The following is a 22,444-nucleotide window of genomic DNA, read 5'->3' as shown; positions in this document are numbered from 1 at the left end:
AACATTAGGGGTAGAGAGGGTGGAGCCTTTCCATGTTTTAATAGCAAAGACCTCTCCTTGTAAAAAGTGAGATTATCCCTTTAGAAACCATATAAATTACTGAAGGGGAAATATGATCAAGAATATGTTTTGGTTAAGTAGATGCCAGATGCCCATTTCACTGGATGATTACTATTCTAAATATTTTTCCATTAGCTAGTTTCAGCTCAGGAAATAGATTAGACCCTTAATGGCCTGAGCAACCAGGAAATGCACAATAATTTATGGATTTCACGAGTGAATTTGAAATAAAACTTGTATATTAAACCTTCTGATTGCAATACTCAATGTAAAAATTTTTAATGCTTTTTAAAGTATTCTCTCTTCAGTTCAGTTCAGTCGCTCAGTTGTGTCCGACTCTTTGTGACCCCATGAACCGCAGCATGCCAGGCCTCCCTGTCCATCACCAACTGCCGGAGTCGACCCAAACCCATGTCCATTGAGTCAGTGATGCCATCCAACCATCTCATCCTCTGTCATCCCCTTCTCCTCCTGCCCTCAACCTTTCCCAGCATCAGGGTCTTTTCACATGAGTCAGCTCTCCACATCAGGTGGCCAAAGTATTGGAGTTTCAGCTTCAACATCAGTCCTTCCAATGAACACCCAGGACTGATCTCCTTTAGGATGGACTGGTTGGATCTCCTTGCAGTCCAAGGGACTCTCAAGAGTCTTCTCCAACACCACAGTTCAAAAGCATCAATTCTTTGGTGCTCAGCTTTTTTTATAGTCCAACCCTCACATCCATACATGACTACTGGAAAAACCACAGCCTTGACTTGACTAGCCTTTGTTGACAAAGTAATGTCTCTGCTTTTTAATATGCTGTCTAGCTTGGTCATAACTTTCCTTCCAAGGCGTAAACGTCTTTTAATTTCATGGCTGCAATCACTATCTGCAGTGATTTGGAGCCCAAAAAAATAAAGTCTGTCACTGTTTCCACTGTTTCCCCATCTATTTGCCATTAAGTGATGGAACTGGTTGCCATGATCTTAGTTTTCTGAATGTTGAGCTTTAAGCCAACTTTTTCAGTCTCCTCTTTCACTTTCAAGAGGCTCTTTAATTTAGTTCTTCACTTTCTGCCATAAGGGTGGTATCATCTGCATATCTGAGGTTATTGATATTTCTCCTGGCAATCTTGATTCCAGCTTATGCTTCCTCCAGCCCAGCATTTCTCATGATGCACTCTGCATATAAGTTAAACAAGCAGGGTGACAATATACAGCCTTGGCGTACTCCTTTTCTTATTATCTTTTATCCCAACCCTTTTAAAAGTCTCATATTCTCAGTAAAGAGAAGTTACCTAAAATCATATTTTGAGAAAAGCCTGAGCTGATATTAAGTGCTGGGAGTCAATTCCTGCTGAGCCTAGATCCTGTGTTTTAGTAGTAGAAACTAATTTATTTCTGGTCTAGTGTTGTAAATCTGTAGCAGTCTGACGGGGCAGCCACCATGGGCCATTCTGATGGCCCTATTCAGGCCTAGAGCTTCTCCAGTCCTAAAGGCACTGGAGGAAGCTTATCTTCGCCTTATTTAGCCCTTAGAGTTTAGCTGTGCTCTGTGAAAGACTGGGAGTGAATGTATCCTGAACATAGAACAAAGGCAAGACAGGCTTTGGCTTCCATTAGGGCTCAGGCAGTAAAAGCATCTGTCTGTAATGTGGGAGATCTGGGTTCGGTCCCTGGGTCCAGAAGACCCCCTGGAGAAGGAAATGGCGACACACTCCAGTACTCTTGCCTGGGAAATCCCATGGACGGAGGAGCCTAGTAGGCTACAGTCCATGGGGTTGCGAAGAGTTGGACACGACTGAGCGACTTCACTTTCACTTTCACTTTTCAGGGCCCTTGCTTAACAGTCAGGAGGGCTGATTCCCACCTTAACTTCACCACTGCATAGCTTTACTGGGGGCCTTTGACATAAGCAGTTGAGTTAGAGGACCCCAGAGGCCCAGTACAGCTCTTACACCGTACGAATCTAAGTTCCACCTGTGATTTCATAGAATCTTGAAGTAAGCATTCTATTCCCCTTCAATAGGCATTGTTTCCTGCACCTGGTAAAGAAAGACACAGGCCCTTGAGATTGAGTGAAAAGAAAGGCTCAAATCAAAGACATTTTAAACAAAATGAGATTGAAAGGTATTTGTTTATTTTTTATGGGAAATGAGGGATTAATCCATGGATTTTCATTGTGTATAGAAGTTTCTTTCATTGTCTTTCTACAGTATTTTAATAGCCTGAGTTCCTTGAGTTTTTCTTTCCGGTACCCCAGATGTTTAACACTGTCTTCTATATGTAGGAAAAACAATAACTATGTGCTCTCTTGAATTTCGGTAAAGTACCACTTAATAAAGTAAAGTGTAAACTGCCTTTTAGTATTTGCATAATTTTAAGTCAGTTTTTCATGATTGATTGATGCTTATGCAGTGAACCATTTTTATTTGTTTGTACTAACAAGAGCATAGCTTTCATTAAATGGACAGTTCAAGTGAAAAGTTAATTCGTGTTATTGAAATTGAGCAGGAGACTGTGGGGCTCCTGGCCACAGATGCCTTTCTCTGTCCCTTGTTTCTTCTTTGTAAGGTATAGACTCCAGCTTCCATGACCTTCCCTGAGTCCCAAAGGGAAGATTCAAACAGTTGCTAATCAGAGAAGGGAGGGAATGAAGACACAAAGGAGGTGACCACCTGAGGCCAGATCAAAGAAGCCAGAGAAGCTCATCAGGAGAGGTCAGATTAAAGGAGTGCAGGCCCCGCACATACCCTGATACTTATTAGCAACTCTGCCCGTCAATCATTACTATAAAACTCCTCAGGAAAACCTCCCCTTTGGGACATGCAGTTTTAGAGGCATGAGCCTGCTGTGTCCCCCTTTTCCTGGCCAAGCAGTAAATCTGTTCTTTTCTACTTCACCCAAAACACTGTCTCCAAGATTCGATTTGGCACCGGTGCACAGAGGCCAAGTTTTCAGCATCCCTCTTAATTTTAAAATATTATATAATCCTATTCTCATCCATATGCTGTCAGATTAGACTGAACAATTACATATTGGAATACCTGGACCAATTTAAAGTACAACTTAAGGGAATTCCTTGAGTCCAGTGGTTGGGACTCCATGCTTTCACTGCCGAGGGCATAGGTTCCATCCCTGGTCGGGAATGGGACCCCACAGGCTACATGGTACGTGCAGCCTAGGAGAAAGAAATGAAATAAAATGCAACTTAAAACTCATACAGAGGCAGCAAAGGTTCACCACTACATTTTACAGGATTTGCTTTTATTTTTCTATTTTATTTCTTATATTTTTAAGTTAAGTACCTTTAGATTAAAAAGCCCCAGGAAAAACATATGAAAAAACCTTTCCAAATTTAAGTTTAGAACACCACACTATTCCTCCAACCCTGCACCCCACCTAATAGTAGCAAATCAAGTTAATCAAGTAGTATAAACCAAAAAGCATGGAGGCTCTATCCACCTCATCACCTGATTTTACAGATCTCCACCAGCAGCAGTTTCCCCTTTATGGTATTGTCAGTCAAAAGTTCTTATACCCAACACACAGTGAGACCAGACAAACCAAAATGTCGAAGTTTGGAGCCCAAAAGGTTTATTACAGGGCCAAGTGAAGAGAACGAGTGCTCTTGCTCAAAAAAACCTGAACACTCTGATGGTTTTCAGGGAAAAGTTTTTGTAGGAAAAATTTGGGGTGAGGGCTGCAGGTGTGTGACCTTCTTCTGATCTGTTGGTGATCAGGTAACAGGATGGTGTTGCAGGAATCTTGTACTCATCCTGAAGTTACCATCCTTCACCTGAGTGGGGGCCTTAGTTCCAGCAGAAGAATGCAAAGGTATTGTTATAGATATATCCCTTGAAGACCCTGACACTGGGAAAGATTAAGGGCAGGAGGAGAAGGGGGTGACAGAGGATGAGATGGTTGGATGGCATCAGTGACTCCATGGACTTCAGTTTGAGCAAACTGCTGGAGATAGTGACGGACAGAAAAGCCGGGCGTGCTGCAGTTCATGGGGTTGCAAAGAGACACGACTGAGTGACTGAACCACAGCAACAGTCCTTGATGAGGAACAGAACCCTTCTTTATCAGTGCGCTCTTATTTCTTGACTGCTCCTCCTTTGTGCATTTCCTCTTGCTGGCTCATACAGTAAAGAGTCTGGCTGCAATGCAGGAGACTTGGGTTTGATACCTGGGTTGGGAAGATCCACTGGAGAAGGAAATGGCAAACCACTCCAGTATTCTTGCCTGGAAAATCCCATGGATGGAGGAGCCATGTGTCCATGGAGTTGCAAAGAGTCGTTCGTACATGACTGAGCAACTTCACTTTTAATTAGTAACTGTTTGAATCTGCCCTTTGGAAATGAGAGAAGGTCTAGGAGGCTGAAACCTTTTTCCTACACACAAGAAGTAGTGAACACAGAAAGGGTTTGTACCTCGAGGGGCCCCACAGGCTCCTGCTAGGTTTCAGTAGGAAGCACTGATCTTATCAAAGCTCTATAACTACATCCATCATCTCTCTAGCTCTTGTTCTGTACAGATCCCAGAGGCTGAGGTCTACAGTTAGTCAGACTTAGTTTGCTATACCCTCCCACACTCCACTAAAGACATTATTTTTTTCCCACTTGGCATTGTTTCTTCCTCCTTCTTATGCCACTTTCTCAGTTTCATCTTCCTCTCATTTTTAAGATGTAATTTATTCTTACCTTTTTAGTTGCCTAAGTCCTAGGCTTTGGTTTCCTCATCTTGTTGCAGGAAGGGGGACTCCTTCCGGGACCTGAAATGGGCTCTTATCTAACCCTAAGAAATGAATTATCTGAGGAGACACATGTACTGACAAAGCAAGAGACTTCACTGGGAAGGACTGCCCGGGCCAAGAGCAGCAGGGTGAGGGAAGCCAGGAGAACTGCTCTGCCACATGGCTCGCCGTCTCGGGTATTACGGTGATGGGGTTAGTGTCCAGGTTGTCTCTGATCAGTCACTGTGGCTCAGGTTCTTCCTGGTGGTGCATGCGTCACCCAGCCAAGATGGGCTCCAGCGAGGATGCAGGGAGGTTGGTGGGACTTATGGGCTGGCGTCTCCTCTCTCCCCCTGGCCTTTCCTGAATTATTCCAGTTGTCGGCATTTTGTTATTTCTGTGTTCCTTACCAGGACCTCCTGCTGTAAGATAACTCTTACAAGTGGTTACTCTCATGCCTGGCCAGGGCTGGTGGTTTCAGTCAGTGGGTTCCCTAACAATGTATAAATCAGGAACTAGATTTATCGTCAGTGCCAATACTCTATGAATTCATAGTGGTATATACTTATGAATAAACAAAATTGTCACCATTTGATGATAAATATATCAACAAATTCAGTTCAGTTCAGTTGCTCAGTTGTGTCCGACTCTTTGTGACCCCATGAACTGCAGCATGCCAGGCCTCCCTGTCCATCACCAACTCCTGGAGTCCACCTAAACCCATGTCCATTGAGTTGGTGATGCCATCCAACCATCTCATCCTCTGTCGTCCCCTTCTCCTCCCGCTCTCAATCTTGCCCAGCATCAGGGTCTTTTCAAATGAGGGTGGGGAGAAAACCTTTCTTCTACCCTCTCACGTTTGGTTTCTTGAAAACTGTGAATTAAACTGACAAAAGTCATATATTTCTTCATTGATGTTAATATTTTTACGTGATTTGGAAACTTCACAGAAAAGAAGTGAAAAACCAAAGAAGCATTTGGACCTGGGGACCACTTGACTTCCCATGGCACTGTGGTAAAGAATCCTCTTGAGAATGCAGGAGACACAAGAGATGAGGGTTCAACCCTTAGTCGGGAAGATCCCTGGAGTTGGAAATGGCAACCCACTCCAGTATTTTTTTTTTTCCCACTCCAGTATTCTTGCCAGGATAATTTCGTGAGCAGAGGAGCCTGGTAGGCTACAATCCATGTGATCACAGAGAGTTGGACACGACTGAGCAATTGAGCATGTATACCCGCAGCACAATAAATTGTGACAAGACAGGAAAAAGGGACTGGGGCTTCTAGGAAAGTGAATTGTGGGAAGATGACTAGAAAATGTGTGAGGAAAGCATGGTAGATAAGGGTTGTAGAGGAGACACCTTTACTAAAGGAAATTTCCTTTGCAAAAGGGAAATGTATGTCCTGCTTTTGAGCTTCCCAGGTGGCACAGTGGAAAAACGTTGCCTGCCAATGCAGGAGGTGTGGGTTGAATCCTTGAAGATCTCCTGGATGAGGAAATGACAACCCACTCCAGCATTATTACCAGGAAAATCCTGTGACAGAGGAGTCTGGTGGGCTACAGTCCATGGGGTCACAAAGAGTCGAACACAGCTGAGCTTGCAGGCACATGCCCTTCTTTTGGGCAGATGGGGGAGGACATGAGCTCCTCCTATGTCTGCTGTTTCTCAGTTGCCTTCAGCTCTAAATAATCCTGAAATCACATCAGCATATTTGGGGTGGTGTATTCTGATCATCTTCAAAAACATAAGAATCTGAAAACCATTCAGAACCTTGTGTCTCTGAAATTCATTAGTTCTACTATAGGGAAGGAATCAATAATTGTCCCTCTATCCTTTGAGGTTCTTGGCTGAGACACCTCCTATAATAAAATTCACAGATTCATGGGATAAAAACAAATAGAAGTTTGATAACATGCATACCTCCCATATACATGGGAGATACCCAGGAAAACAGAGCAACTTCCCGACATTGCTTAAGAAACCATCTTTGATAGCTTTTCCAGCTAAAGACAAAAAATGTTTAGGGGGACAGTCATTTATGGGAGGAAAAGCACAGTAAACAGGGACAAGGTTATTAAGCAGTCTAAGTGCTTACCTTCTCCAGTGATAAGAGTTTCTAGAAATTTAGAATCACCCTTCTCTTTACAAAAGGGTAACTTTTACTTGGTTTTCAGATCTTTTCCTCTGTCTATTTTCTTAAAATTAATAACTCTAAAATAATCATTATGCCAAAGAGGCATTTTTAGGGTGAATATTCTGTTCCCTTTTGCAACTTTATAAAACTGATTGATGACATTGAATAGTACATATTTCAACCTGTAACTAATTAATACTGATATATAAACAGTACCTATAACAATGAGGTACTTATAGGTGATTTTTGATTTTCCAATTTTAAGAATATTTAGTATCAAAATATCAAGTTGTATATATTAAATATGTTTTTGTCAATTATACCTCAGTAAAGCTGAAATACAACCAGTCCATCCTAAAGGAGATCAGTCCTGGGTGTTCATTGGAAGGACTGATGCTGAAGCTGAAACTCCAATACTTTGGCCACCTCATGCGAAGAGTTGACTCATTGGAAAAGACCCTGATGCTGGGAGGGATTGGGGGGCAGGAGGAGAAGGGGACGACAGAGGATGAGATGGCTAGATGGCATCACCGACTCGATGGACATGAGTTTGAGTAAACTCCGGGAGTTGGTGATGGACAGGGAGGCCTGGCGTGCTGCGATTCATGGGGTTGCAAAGAGTCAGACACGACTGAGCGACTGAACTGAACTGAACTGAACTGAAGGCTGAAAAACGGGCTTCCCTCGTAGCTCAGTTGGTAAAGAATCTGCCTGCAATACAGGAGACCTGGGTTTGATTCGTCAGTTGGGGAGATCCCCTGGAGCAGGAAATGGCAACCTACTCCAGTATTTTTGCCTCGAGAATCCCATGGACAGAGGAGCCTGGCATGGTGTCGCAAGAGTTGAACACGACTTGGCGACTAAACCACTACCAAGGCTGAAAAACAAAAAGAATATTTTAATGTTCTGGTTGTCATCTCAGAGGCAAAGACTTTGTCAAAGTGAAAGAAAATTTATCACAGCTATGAATCAGTGGCTTATTTTTTGCGATAATTATGAGGCAACATCATTTGAGTTGAAACTATGGAAATTATTTTTGAAAGTTTGATGGTTAGAAGTAAATTTGGGATGAAAAATAATCCTTCTCTTAATTTTCTATGTATCCAGGGTTCCCAACTCAGGTCAGTTTTCACCTCCAGGGGACATTTGGCAATGTTTGGAAAATTTTGTCACAGCCTTAAGGGAGGGGTGCTACTGGTTTCTAGTGTGTAGAGACCAGTAATGTACAAAATATCTTAAAATGAACAGGACAACTCCATGCAGCAAAAAATCATCCATTATACCAAGGTTGTGACTCAGGGTGAGTTCTGCAATTTGATGTGTCTATTCATGTTTCATTCTAGTAGATCTTGAAGATAAAATAATGGTCATTAAAAATGTCACATCTCAGGTGCTTCCCTCATGGTCCAGTGGTTAAGACACTCTGCTTCCACTGCAGGGGACATGAATTTGATCCCTGGTCAAGGATCTAAGATCCCACATGGTGCAAGGCCAAAAAAATATAAATAAATAGAATAATTTATTTTAAAAAAAAAGAAAGGAAAGAGGCTGTATGAGATTAGATCTTTTACAGTGGATTCTTGAATTTGGTCTGAGGCAATATTATTACTATGGTAAAACAAAAAGAGAAAGCATTTGAAAGATCCTACTAACTGGTACTATGTGTCCCTTCTGAGAAGATTTAAAGACTGAGTAATTATTCTTACATAGATAAGTCTTGTATCCTCAAAGTGGAGTCATGGACTGTTAAGCTAAAGTGGACTCGACCAATCATTTAGTCCAATGCTGTTGCTTTAAAATAAAATAAAAGAAGCTGCGTATCTAAGCTCATACAGTGTTTGGGTTGCAGAGCCAAAACAAGTCATGATTACAATCGAGACACAAGGCACTTCCTTCTCCTCCATGAAGATAGTCATCACATTTGCAGGTTCTTTTCATTGGCTCATTTAAGTTGACCCTCACTAGCCTCTCATCAAGGTTTATTCATTGTGGACTTGAAGAAAACTCAGTGAGGAACTGATTTTGTGAATAAGGGAATTGGCAATTGCAACCCTACAGCATTTACACTATTGCAGCACAATATTAAAAATGGGGAAGGGGAGAAGTGACAATGGTGGGGTAGGGATTTTCCCTTGAATCCTCAAAATGATAGAACTGGAATTCTGCTTACTATCCTCTCTTTCCCAACAATAGTTGGGTTTCTACAGTCATTTTCCCTTCAGTTATTTGTTTCTTTCCTTTTTAAAAAAAGTTTCCATTATTATACCTAACAGATTCAATAGCATTCATCTTTACTCATCCAGTTGCTATAGTGAAAAGGAGAAAGTGATAGTCACTCAGTCGTGTCCAACTGTTTGTGAAACCATGGACTGTACCCCTCCAGGCTCTGCTGTCCATGGAATTCTCTAGGCCAGAATACTGGAGTGGGTTGCCATGCCCTTCTCCCGGGGATCTTCCCCACCCAGGGATTGAACCTGGGTCTCCCGCATGGCAGGCAGGTTCTTTACCAACTGAACCACCAGGGAAGCCAAGATCTGTTTTTTTTTTTTTTTTTTTTTTTTAATTAAAAAAGGTTTTTCCAAAATGGTGACGTTAAAGAACAGAATTTTCAGGGATCTTAACAATTTAAGTAGCATCATGAAGTGGTAGCTTTACTAAAATGCCATGTCACAACCAGATACATTTTTTTTTAAAGTATAAACCAGGTATGTGACATATCTTGAAACTGGGGATTTGAAGAAATATTGTTGGACAAAGAGATCTATAGAGATCACCATTAGTGGTAGTAATTAGAGCATATCCTGATCTAATTTGAGATTTTCAAAATAATTAGGCTGTTGAGTGTAGAGGTCAGTATAATCATCACTGTTTCAATAAAATTAAAATATTAATGTGCTGAAGTAGCATCTCATGTGGTACCAGTGGAAAACAAAGTGTTTAACCATTATTGCAGTAAGCACTAAACCTCTGTTACTGCCTGATTAGCTGGTTAATGTGTTTTCCTTTACACTTTTCAAATGCTGTTTTCTAATTTTTTGTTCAAGTTTTTTTATCCTGAAAACATGCTAATTTCATGTGCTTTAGCCCTACAGAAGAGAATGTTGCTTAGCAACCACCAAAATAACTAATAAGCCTATATCTTGTAAAGCCTTGAAAGACTTATTTGTCTTAAATTTATGTATTTCTTTATTGGGGTGGCTTAGATGGTAAAGAATATGTCCGCAATGTGGGACACCCGAGTTCGATCCCTGGGTCAGGAAGATCCCCTGGCAACCTGCTCCAGTATTCCTGCCTGGGACATTCCATGGACAGAGAAACCTGGTGGGCTACAGTCCATGGGGCTGCAAAGAGCCTGACACAACTGAGTGACTCACACCTTATTGATCATTAAAATCAAGAGGAGGTTTGTTTCACTTTGAATTTCTTCCAACTTCTGCTTTTATTGGTTAATTTATAGATGTTGCATGTTTTGTAACAAAAACAAAACATATGGTATATTTAACATGAATGTCTCTTTTCTCCCATCAACCTCTTAACATTGCCCTGTGTTTATCATTTGCTTTAGTTATTCTTTCCTGATAGGATGGCGTATCAGTGATACTGCTGACTAAAGAAATGTTTTCTAATTCATTGGATATAGAATTCTACAATATTGGTTTTTAATGCTAAGAAGCTAATATATTAAGTACATTAAGGTTTTAAGAGAGGGAAGTGCTTAAAGATTCAGTTGAAGTGTTGATATTACATATAGTGATTTTATTTTTGGTTATTTGACCCAGAAGTACCCCAGAAGAGTCATCTGAGCTAAGGGCTTAGAGTGGGAGGTGGTGCTGCCATATTCAGTCTCCTGTCAAACTCGTCACTTAGCCTTGGCATGTTCACTTGTCAGAAGTTTAATTCTTCCCACTATGGCATACAGAGCTTTGCCATTGTTATTCAGTTGCCAAGTTGTGTCTGATTCTGTGAGACCTCATAGGCTGTAGCACACCAGTCCTCTACTGTCTCCTGGAGTTTGCTCAAGTCATGTCCATTGAATCAGTGATGCTATCCTACCATCTCATCCTTTGCCACCTCCTTCTCCTTTTGTCTTCAGTCTTTGCCAGCATGAGGGTCTTTTCCAATGAGTTGGCTCTTGGCATCAGGTGGCCAAAGTGTTGGAGCTTCAGCCTCAGCATCAGTCCTGCCAGTGAATATTCAGGGTTGATTTCTTTTAGGATTGACTGGTTTGATCTTCTTGCAGTCCAAGGGACTCTCAGGAGCCTTCTCCTGCACCACAGTTAGAAAGCATCCTGCCATTTTGGTTCACTGATTCCTAAAATATCAATGTTCACTCAGTTTACCTTGATTCATGGACCTAATATTTTAGGTTCCTAGGCAATATTATTCATTACTACATCAGACTTTACTTTCACCACCAATTCACCATCAGATACATCCACAAGTGAGCATGGTTTCTGCTTTGGCCCAGCCTCTTCATTCTTTCTGGAGCTATTTCTCTGCTCTTCTCTGGTAGCATATTGGACACTTTCTGACTTGGGGGAGTTATCTTCTGATGCCATATCTTTTTTCCTTTCTATACTGTTTATGGGTTTTCGAGGCAAGAATACTCAAGTGGTTTGCTGTTCCCTTCTCGAGTGGACCATATTTTGTCAGAATTATCCACCATGACCTGTCTGTTTTGGGTGGCCCTTCAGAGCATGGCTCATTATTTCATTAAGTTACACAAGGCTATGATCCATGTGATGATTTTGGTTAGCTTTCTGTGATTGTGGTTTTCGTTCTGGAGGCTGTGGGATTGTAGTTCTTGTTTCTTCTGTCTGTCCTCTAATGGATGAGAATAATAGGCTTATGCAAGCTTTCTGATGCAAGGGACTAGCTGTGGGGAAAACTGGGGCTTGCTTTGGTGGGCAGGGCCATGCTCAGTAAATATTTAATCCGGTTTTCAGCTGCTGGGTAGGGCTGTGGTCCCTCCCTGTTAGTTGTTTGGCCTATGAAGGCCCTTTCATGGTGTCTGCAGGCTTTTGGATAGGGCTAAAGGCAACCTCCAGGAAGACTTGTGCCAACCTGTGCTTCCCAGGACTGCTGCTGCCAGTGCCCGTGTCCCCTCAGCAGGCCACTGCTGACTCACACTTCCGCAGAAGGCCCTCAGACACTCACAGATATGGCTCAGTCTCTTGAGGGGTCACAATGATATAAATACATATCAAATAAAATGCGTATGTGCCAGAGTCAAATAGTTTAGGACAAAATGATCTTTTAAGAGAGGTACGTGTGAGAGAGTGACTTCCAGGTGGCGACAGTGGTAAAGAAGCCTCCTGCCAGTGCAGGAGACGTAAGAGCTGCAGCTTTGCTCCCTGTGTCGGGAAGATGCCCTGGAGAAGGAAGTGGCACCTCACTCCAGTATTCTTACCTGGAGAATCCCAGGGACAGAGGAGCCCGACAGGCTACAGTCCATAGGGTCACAAAGAGTTAGACACGACTACAGCGACTTAGCTATGTTTGAGAGAGAGAGAGACAAAGAGAAAAATGAAGATAGATAATGTTGAGAAGAGTGGTGAGGAGAATAAGAAAATGTTATGGTTGAAGTTTAAAAACTCTTTGAACCTTAACATGTTAGTTTTAAGACCAGGTTACTATTCAGTTTTTCCAGAGGAAAAGAAAAAAAATTTACAAGATCACTAATAGTGACTAAAATAGTTAATAAAAGTAGACACTTATTAATGTTTCAGTTCTGTTTTTCCAAGCACAGATAATGGGCAATTTCTTTTATCCTTTATAAAGTTTAATGCCAGAACTCTTTGCTTAACATGAAGTTTATTTAGCCTGCTTTATGAACCAGTTTTCTTGTAAACTCTATTTTAGGCAGCTCTCCTTTATATGTGGGAATAGAAAACTGAAAATTGGATAGACATTTTATAACTGAAATTTATATAAAATGAAACTTGTATTTATTTTAACTCTTAATTTTAACTTATTCCCATAGCCTAGTTATTTTGATATAGATGATAAAAAATAACACCCACCAGTTAAAGTCACTAATTAGAGTTTTTCCCTCTTTCCCTGTTTTTGCACTCCTTGAAAGAGAAATAGAAGTAGTGAAATAACAACTAGTTGGCCATTAGAAGAAGCAAAAGACATTATATACATAAGTTAAAGTTGTTCACGAGCCACTAAAAAATATTTGTATCCAGTTTTACAATCTGACCATTTATTCAGATTTGCTTGTATAGAAACATAATTTCAGCTAGTTAATTTTTTGTTTCACCATTATCTCAATTTTAGTTAAACGTTGGTCTAAATATATGTCATAATCTCATATTGCACAATTAAAATTCTCCCTAAATGTATGCTAAGTTTAATATAAAACAACAATTCCATAGCAGTTTTGAATATTTAAAATTTGTATTTAAGAACACACTGAGGATTTTAATACAGGATAATAAGGACAACATAATAAGGAATGTGGGCTTCCCAGAAGGCACAATGGCCAACGCAGGAGACTCAGGAGAGGCGAACTTGACCCCTGGGTCAGAAAGATCCCCTGGAGTAGGAAATGGCAACCCACTCCAGTATTCTTGCCTGGAAAATTCCATGGACAGAGAAGCCTGGACAGAGAAGAAGTCCATGGGGTCACAGAGAGTCGGACACAACTGAGCAACTGAGCATGCATGCAATAAGGAATGCATAAGCCAGGAATTCTAGAAATTAATGGCTGCTTATTTTGCCTCTGTTTCTTTATGTATCAAGTTAACTAGTAAACTACTTAACCTAGTTAAACTAGGCCTTCCTCACCTAAATATATGAAGCTTTACTTAGATCTCAGTAAGCACTTAAAATAAGGAAGATGTTTTGCAGAATATGTATATCCTTAGGCCTGAAGATGGTTATCATATTAGAATCAGTGACTGAAAATAAAACCTTTAAGTCAGCTATGCAGGTCCTAATATTCCCTCTTAACTTTCTGCTTAGTTTGAAGAGGAATTAAAGCATAAGGATTTTAGCTATTTTTATGATCTTTATGATTTTAGAGAGAGAGTCTCTATGATGACACTTGCTAACACTTTTTAAGCCTGAAATGATCACTTTTTGGGAAAAAAATTTTAGATGGAATATAAAAAGTAAATTCTTATCAAAATGAATAAAATTAGAATGCTTTGGGCATTGCCACTGCTGCTACTTAACGACTACTGTTAAAAAATTATCAATACCTTTTTATTATTTTACTGTCAGCCAATTAAGCAATTCACTGTTGCTCTCAACACAAAGGAAAAGCTAATTTTTAATGTCATAAAAGCCACCATTGACAGTTCAAAGAATGCTGTCTCCATTCACATGGTGTTTTCTGTTGCAGCAGATTCTTAGTGTGCGCATGGCCGTTGTCAGTAGTTTGCCTCCAGTCTTTTCTTTTTCTTTAATTTGCAAATGCCTAGTAAGTAATATTATTAGATGCAATGAGTTTTTAGTTCATCTTTTCAATATACAGTGATTTAATATTAAAAACAAAATATTTAAAACATTTAATATATTATTTAAAACAGAAGAGAAGAGAAATACAGAATCTCGCTTTAGAAATTTTAAAGTTTCTATTTCAGGATCTCCAAGTTGAACCATTTTTCTTCTCAGTTAAATTCATGTTATGAAGAACTTGTTGTAGCGTGGAGAAAAAAACAAAAAACAGGGAAAAAAAAAACAACATCCAGAGCCTTTGTAATCATGTATATCAGTTTTAATCATGGTTCTGATTTATTACTGGTAAGACCTCAAATAAACTCTTAAGGCAGTGGTTTCCTCTTCTGTAAATTGGGGATAACAAAACCAGTTGAATAGTATTGCTGTTAAAACTGAAAGAAATACAAAATAGTTAAAGCTCCCCCGCCCCCCACGTCCCCCACCCCGCTGCCGGCACAGCAACTGTTAAATATGTGTTATTTTTCCTCTCCTTCCCACCTTCACCCCTAATCAAATTCAGTTGATATCTTTGAACGGAAGTAGATTACAGGTTTATTGGTCAGTTCTAAGCTTCTGGATAAGCTGTTACTCTAAACTATTGCATAGGATATTTCTTTTGACTCTAAGATACAAATGAATGCTGGAAAATCTTATTATAATACAATTATGAAGAAGGATTATGTATTTGCACATGATAGCCCATTGTAACTGTTTTCTTGATCAGGTTTTAACAGATGGATATCGTTATACAACAAATGCTCTCTTTGTTCCCTGTTCTTGTCACAATTGCTCAATTTAATAAAAGGTAATTGATTAGGCTCTGTTTGCACTGTAGTCAGGAAACTGGAGAGGGAAGCTAACTGTGAGAGATCCCCTGCCACCCCATTATCAATCTTTTACCTCCACTAAACTGCTTCAATTATTTCTGACAGAAGGATTTGTGTAAATTACCAAATCACTCCCAAACAAAGCAACATCTAGAAAGATTAATTGCGTTGGGAAAACAGGTACAGGATTGGAGTTGTGTGACACTTTTTATTTCTCCCTCCTGAATTTTTTATTAATTGGACCAAAAAAACAGAAATAGAGGTACTGACTGCCCTCATACACTGAGAACAGCCCCCACCTCATTTCTAAAGGTTATATTCCATCTTCTTCTCCATTTTTGACAGATGATCTTACCCCTCCAAGCTTTTCTCTCTCTCTCTCTCTTTTTTTTTTTTTGGCCACGTGGTATGATTTGCAGAATTTCAATTCCCTGACTAGAGATTAAACCCAGGCCATACAAGAGAAAGTGCTGAATCCTAACCACTAGACCACCAGGGAACTCCCCATCATTTTTACTAATGTTGATAATAATGGCAACTATCACTAATCAGATACTTTATGGAGCCTGGCAGCTTAGTAAGGACTTTTATATGCATTGTCTTAGTCCTCATAACATCGGTACTATTATCATTTTCTCATTTTGTGGATGAGAAGACCAGTAGTGAGACAGCCTGTGGAACTTGCTCATGGTCAAAAAGCTAGTATGTGACCAAAAAAAGTGGAGGCTAGAAAGACAAAAACCCTGTAGTCTACACAGTCTGCCCTTGGCCTGCATACCTTCTATTCCAAATTTGTTGAGCTGAGGTTAGAAACCTACCACAGGCTGATTCAAAACTGCCTTTGAAACCTTCTCTCCTACTGTATCTAAGTATCAGTTCACCACTCTGACCAGGCTAATTTTATTTTTTCTCTTAAAAAAATTACTTCACTTATGAAAACTAATCCATTCTTTTTTCCCATGAAGACTTTCCTGTCTGCAGAAGGACTTAATTCTATTACAATCCTAATATGACTTGACAAATACAGCGCATTGTCTTGTGGAACCTGAAGTGTGTGAGTGTGAAGGAGATCCCAGCGTGGGAGGAGCAATGGTGTCTGGCTCAAGGCTGATTCTCCCTGCATGTTTGCTTACTTCCCCTATCTTACTTTAGTCATGAAGGGCACTCACTTTGCAGCCAGACAGACTGGTTTTGGAATCCTGTCGATTCCATTTCTGACTGTTGAGAACGGAGTCAAATCCCTAAACTTGTCCACACTTTAGTTACTTCGTCTATAAAGCAAGGATATTTGTAGTGCCTAGCTCATGACTTATGTGAAGATTAAATGAGAGTCTGTGTCTAGGGCAGAGTGAGTACTTATTAAACACTAGCTATTACAGAAGAATTTTAGTGTAAGCTGTTGTTCTTCAGTCGCTCAGTCGTGTCTGACTCTTTGCAACCCCATGGGCTGCAGCACACCAGGCTTCCCCGTCCTTCTATCTCCCACAGCTTGCTCAAACTCAGGCGCGTTGGTTCAGCGATGCCATCCAATCATCTCATCCTCTGTCGTCCCCTTCTCCTCCAGTCATTATTATAACTAGTTATATTTTACTATATTACAAATCTATAAGCCCATCTCATGCACGTTGTAGGCATTCTGTAAATGCTGTTTTTATTTTTATTGATATAATTCACGTACCATGAAATTCTTCCAGTTTTAACTGCAGAATTTTAGCCAAGTCCACGGCTTCACGCTTCAGTGTATTACCGACTACAGGGACCTGAGGGCTCATTGGAAGGGAGTTATCCAGGTTGGGTCAGCAACCCTACAGGAAGAACTTGAGACAAATGAACACTCGAATGAAAAGGAGCTTACAGTTCATTGTTCCCTAAACCTACCTTCTGACCTTGTGAAAAAAAGGAATCTGAAACATACTCCATGTGGAATGGTTTGATTTAGTGGTCCGTAAAACTTTTAAAAAGTTACTCAAATGCTTTAGAAATTAAGGTGAAAGTATTTGTAATTACAATTCAGTTGTATATTCTGCTCAAAATGAGACAAGATGCAGCATTACTCGTATTCTTGGATTGTGTTTGAAACCATTCTCACTCAGGGTGATATTAATAGCAAATAGCAGTGAATGTGTTCAGTTCAGTTCAGTTCAGTTTAGTTGTGCCCGACTCTTTGCAACCCCATGGACTGCAGCACACTTCCCTGTCCCATCACCAACTCCCAGAACTTACTCAGACTCATGTCCATCGAGTCAGTGATGCCATCCAACCATCTCATCCTCTGTCGTCCCCTTCTCCCCCTGCCTTCAATCTTTCCCAGCATCAGGGTCTCTTCCAGTGAGTCAGTTCTTTGCATCAGGTGGCCAAAGTATTGGAGTTTCAGCTTTAGAATCAGTTCCAATGAACATTCAGGACTGATTTCCTTTAGGATTGATTGGTTTGATCTCCTTGCAGACCAAGGGACTCTCAAGAGTCTTCTCCAACACCACAGTTCAAAAGCATCAGTTCTTTAGCACTCAACTTTCTTTGTAGTCCAACTCTCACATCCATACATGACTACTGGAAAAACCATAGCTTTGACTAGATGGACCTTTATTGGCAAAGAAATGTCTCTGCATTTTAATATGCTGTCTAAGTTGTTCATAGCTTTTCTTCCAAGGAGCAAGTGTCTTTTAATTTCATGGCTGCAGTCACCATCTGCAGTGATTTTGGAGCCCTAAAGAATAAAATTCTGCCACTGTTTCCGCTGTTTCCTCATCTATTTGCCATGAAGTGATGGGACTGGATGCCATGATCTTAGTTTTCTAAGTGTTGAGTTTTAGGCCAATTTTTTTCACTCTCCTCTTTCATCAAGAGGCTCTTTGGTTCTTCTTCGCTTTCTGCCATAAGTGTGGTGTCACCTGCATACCTGAGGTTATTGATATTTCTCCTGGCAATCTTGATTCCAGCCCAGCATTTCTCATGATGAACTCTACATATAAGTTAAATAAGCAGAGTGACAATATACAGCCTTGACATACTTCTTTCCAAATTTGGAACCAGTCTGTTGTTCCATGTTCTAACTGTTGCTTCTTGACCTGCCTACAGATTTCTCAGGAGGCAGGTCAGGTGGTCTGGTATTCTTATCTCTTTAAGAATTTTCCATAGTTTGGTGTGATCCACACACCAGTCAAAGGCTTTGGCATAGTTAATAAAGCAGAAGTAGATGTTTTTTGGAACTCTTTTGCTTTTTCGATGATCCAGCGGATGTTGGCAATTTGATCTCTGGTTCCTCTGCCTTTTCTCTATCCAGCTTGAACATCTGCAAGTTTATGGTTCACATACTGCTGAAGCCTGGCTTGGAGAATTTTGAGCATTACTTTGCTAGTGTGCTACTTTGCTACAGTTACCACACAGTTGCTCTCATGTCACACGCTAGCAAAGTAATGCTCAAAATCTCTAAGCCAGGCTTCAACAGTGAATGCTTAGGAGCACTTGAAATATTTATTTTGGTTAGGTAAAATTTAAGTGAATATGTTGTGTTAAGAAAGAAAATTCAAGTGAGTAAATTTTAAAGATCTCACTGGCTTTATTCAACAATTCATGCATTGGAAGCAGCCAGTCTAGCAGATAGAATGGCACTCTGAGGAGTTGTACTTTTATAGGCAGAACGGAGCAGAACCAAGAAAGTTAAACTGGACAAAAAAGTGGAGTGGTTATGGGGAGATCACTTTCCCTTAGGGGAAATTCACCTGCTGTATCAGGCAGATTACCTAACTAGTGCTGGTCAGGTGATTCCTGGTTTAAGATTTCATTTCTGGAAGAGGAGAAACTGTAGCAGTCTTTGGTGACATGGGGCTTTCGCATAAGGAACTCCATGTTGGACCTGTTGTCTTGTTTTTGATAGTTAGCTGTGGGTTTTAGAGTTACAAATGTGGTAGAAAGCTGACTTGTTAGAGCTTGCAGCTACTCTTTCATAGTCTGGAATGTACCTCCCCTTCATTCTTTGCAGTGAGATGCAAATGAAAGGAGTAAGATACCCAGTATAACTGTTAAGCAAGTATTTGTGTCCCCCTGGTTTTTGTTTTCTTAGTTTAACTCTAGGGATTTTTTTTTTTTTTTAAATAATCTGTGTTTTCTGAGGTTTTGAATTTGCCTAGCAATTACTGGCAAAGATAAGAAAGATAATGAGCTAAACGGTTGGAATTTGACACAAGAATAATGGTTTTCTTTATTTACATTCGCATGATTTTGAAAAGAACCAAGATTTCTTTAATTTATCTTCTACTTCTTTTTTTTCCCTTTGTAAAACTCAGTATGTTACTGGACTATTCTGAAATCCAAAATCTTCTGAGAAGTTTTCTTCTATTGATATTTCTATGGTTTCTCATTTTATCTCTTGTTCCTCCACTGAGAGCACTTGGGTTTTAGTAATGTGCACACCTACGTGTAAAGAGAAACCTCCTTGGAATATTGCTTTTCTGTGATTAAGAAAGAGTAGAATTTTGTCTTTCTTAGAGTTCTTTATGTCAATGCCATGAACGTTTTGCGACAGTCCGTTAAAACTGAGCTGTGTATACTCTATGAATATTTATATATTTTCATGAATATTTATATTGAATTGAATCTATTATATTATTAATTGAATCTATAAAGATGTTACTGAATGATTAGACGAACCCCTGGGGAAGAAAAAAATGGTCTCTACCAGGCTTTGTCAGTATGTGGTGGGGGCACAGGAGACCTTTCTGTCCTCTAGGCCATATTTCTGTCATGGTGGTTTTGTCTTCTGTCTTATCCTGATTTTATGGCTGTTGTGATGAGAATGTTCTACAGGTAGAACCTGAGGCATGGGAAAAAGGGTCTCTAAAGCCACTCTTGTGAGGTGAGATAATTTTTTAATGATGTGTGTTCATTTTTTAAATGTATTTGCTGCTTTGATCGTGGATGACAAAATACTGCTCCCATGATTAAACTACTTTACTTTGCTGCATTTGGGGAGAACACAGAAATAGAAAATGTTCACATCTTATTCAGGCTTCTCTTGATTTTTATTTTGGCTTTTACTAAATTTAACTCTTGAGAATAGATGTTCTCTGAAGGCCAGGAATGGTTTATTAGACTCACGCTCATTTAGTATGACCCAGGTATATTTGTGTTAAATAGGAATAATCCCAGAAGAATAGCCTTTGGAACACAATCAGCTAATAGAGTAAAATCTGTGTAAAAAAATTTTAAAAACAGCATTCAAAAATCATTAGAGATATTTATTAATATTTGTTAATTTTTTTATCTTAATGAGATCTAGAAGCCTTTTGAAAATTATTTTGTAGCCAGTTTGGCTTCTGAATAGAAAGACTGTAAAGAGTAACTAATAAAAAGTGCAACAACTGTCACCAAATCTTTTAAAAGCAAAAGAGTTGATGTTAGAAAATCCAATTTAGGGTACAAAGTAGACAGCATTTGTTGGGACACATTATAGCAACCGTGGGGGGTACTTTCCTAACATCTGGGATTAATGTTACCCTTTGTGATTCATCCTGATAGAGATTAAAAAGGTATTCTCACCTTCAAATCCTCCAATAAGCCTATTTAGTGGAGCGGAAAAGGACACACTGCTTTTGACTCTTTCTGAGCACACAGGAAAACCTCTCATCTATTCCGTCCCTCTCAATTTACATGACCACGAGGAAATTGAAACCTTGGGAGGTTAAGTGACTTGCCCTGGGACAGACAGCTAGCTTGTTCCTGCTGGAACTGGAGCCCCTCTATTGGTTACCACAAATGCTTTATTTTCTGCTGCCCATTTAATACACAATCCTCTCCTGGTGAATTTTAGCAGCAACTCGTGCTGTCGGCAGTACACACCTTGATTGCAGGTAATTCCCCGCCCCCCCCCCCCCATACCTTTCTTTCAGTGGCTCTGAATGGTGTGAAGTCAGTGACTGCAGAAGCTCAGGTGGGAACCATCCGGGGAGACCCGTGGGTCCAGTTCCCTGGGGAAAAGGCAAACGAGTCAGAAAGATGTCTTACAAGGCAGTGAAGTACTGCATGTAAACATGACTGTGTACAATGACTCCTGAAGTCTGGAAGGGGGGTAATAGCTGTTTATTTCTGAGACTGGAGAAAAGAATCTTTAGGAAAAGAGAAATAGGTAGTATAAAGACAGTTTTTTAAAGAATAGATCATTGGTTTGCTAAAAAAAATTTTTTTTAATTGAGGGATAATTGCTTTACAGAATTTTGTTTTCTGGCAAACATCAACATGAATCAGCCATAGAAGTATGCTTTTTTGGGGGGACCACAGATATACATTTAACTGTATGAAAAAGGGACATTAAAATTTTTGTTTCCCAGACTGTAAAATCTGGAGGAATATTTAAGGGTGACAGAAAAATGAAGGATACATACAAAATTTACGGAGCCCTTGTTCTAGGAAGCGTATGCAGTGTGGCTACTAGAGAAGACTTCTTGGATTGAGACAGAAACTGTTACGGATAATTCTAAGGCACTCTGGCTAATTGGAACAGTCTTTTGAAGATAATAAATCAGGAGCTTTGTAAAAATACCTAATTGTTTAACTAACAACCCACGTGGAGCTCTAAAAGGACTTAATTATTTGAAGTGGTTAGCTTTTTTGTCATTTTAAAACCGTCTTTACAGCCTTTGATTATGTTTCTAAAAGTGTTTTGCACTCCTATAGCCCTACTGCCTTAAAAGTTTTATGACTTTGTAACACAGCACCTAAAACTATTTAATACGTTTTCCCTGGTCCTTTCTTTCTTTTTTTTTTTTTCTTGGTTATGAGTGTTCTTAACCAAGAAGATTACCTATTGTTAAACTGAATGTGTTCTCCCAGGCTGCACAGGCAACTGCTCAAATGCGGTCATAATTCTTGTTTGCCCCTGGGCGGTTGCCAGCAGGGAATAAGGCATTATGGGAAGTGGTTTCTTTACCTTCCACAACAGGTGTCTTTGTCAGCGCACCTGATTCAGATATCAGTGTGGAAGCACTGAGTCACTGAAGCCAAGGAAAATATGAAAGCCAGAGGAATTGCTTTCACAGCTAGAAAGTGGTCCTGCGAGATAAATCGGAAGCCTTCTGGTGCTAGTGAATGCACGAGAGGAGTCCCAGTATCTTTTCAAGTACTTCTGAAAAGATAAAAAGGAATTAAAAAGGTATGAACTGCCTGACGCTTTAGAATACCTCATCTCCTGATGATCATTTAATCTTTACCGGGTTAGTCAGTGTTGAGTGCGGGAAGAATTTTTAAGAAAAATAATG

General features: G+C 40.0%; 1 protein-coding gene across 6 annotated transcripts in view; it reads left to right on the top strand.

Moving 5' to 3' along the window:
* The window catches only part of RABGAP1L (RAB GTPase activating protein 1 like), a 669,536-nt gene that overhangs the window by 559,263 nt on the left and 87,829 nt on the right, over positions 1-22,444 (top strand). The window contains exon 1 of one of the 6 annotated variants that reach the window (XM_043484714.1): positions 21,087-22,338. The exons of 4 other annotated variants lie outside the window; for them this stretch is intronic. The gene's annotated coding sequence lies outside the window, so the exon portion shown is untranslated. Of the gene's footprint in view, positions 1-21,086; positions 22,339-22,444 lie in introns of those variants that run through there. One more of the 6 variants, XM_043484712.1, reaches the window with a different exon arrangement.

The sequence above is a fragment of the Cervus canadensis genome, chromosome 13, assembly GCF_019320065.1.
Source record: "Cervus canadensis isolate Bull #8, Minnesota chromosome 13, ASM1932006v1, whole genome shotgun sequence".
NCBI classification, from domain to species: Eukaryota; Metazoa; Chordata; class Mammalia; order Artiodactyla; family Cervidae; genus Cervus; species Cervus canadensis.
The sequence above is the reverse complement of the archived record's forward strand: the minus strand, read 5'-3'. Positions and strand labels throughout refer to the sequence as shown.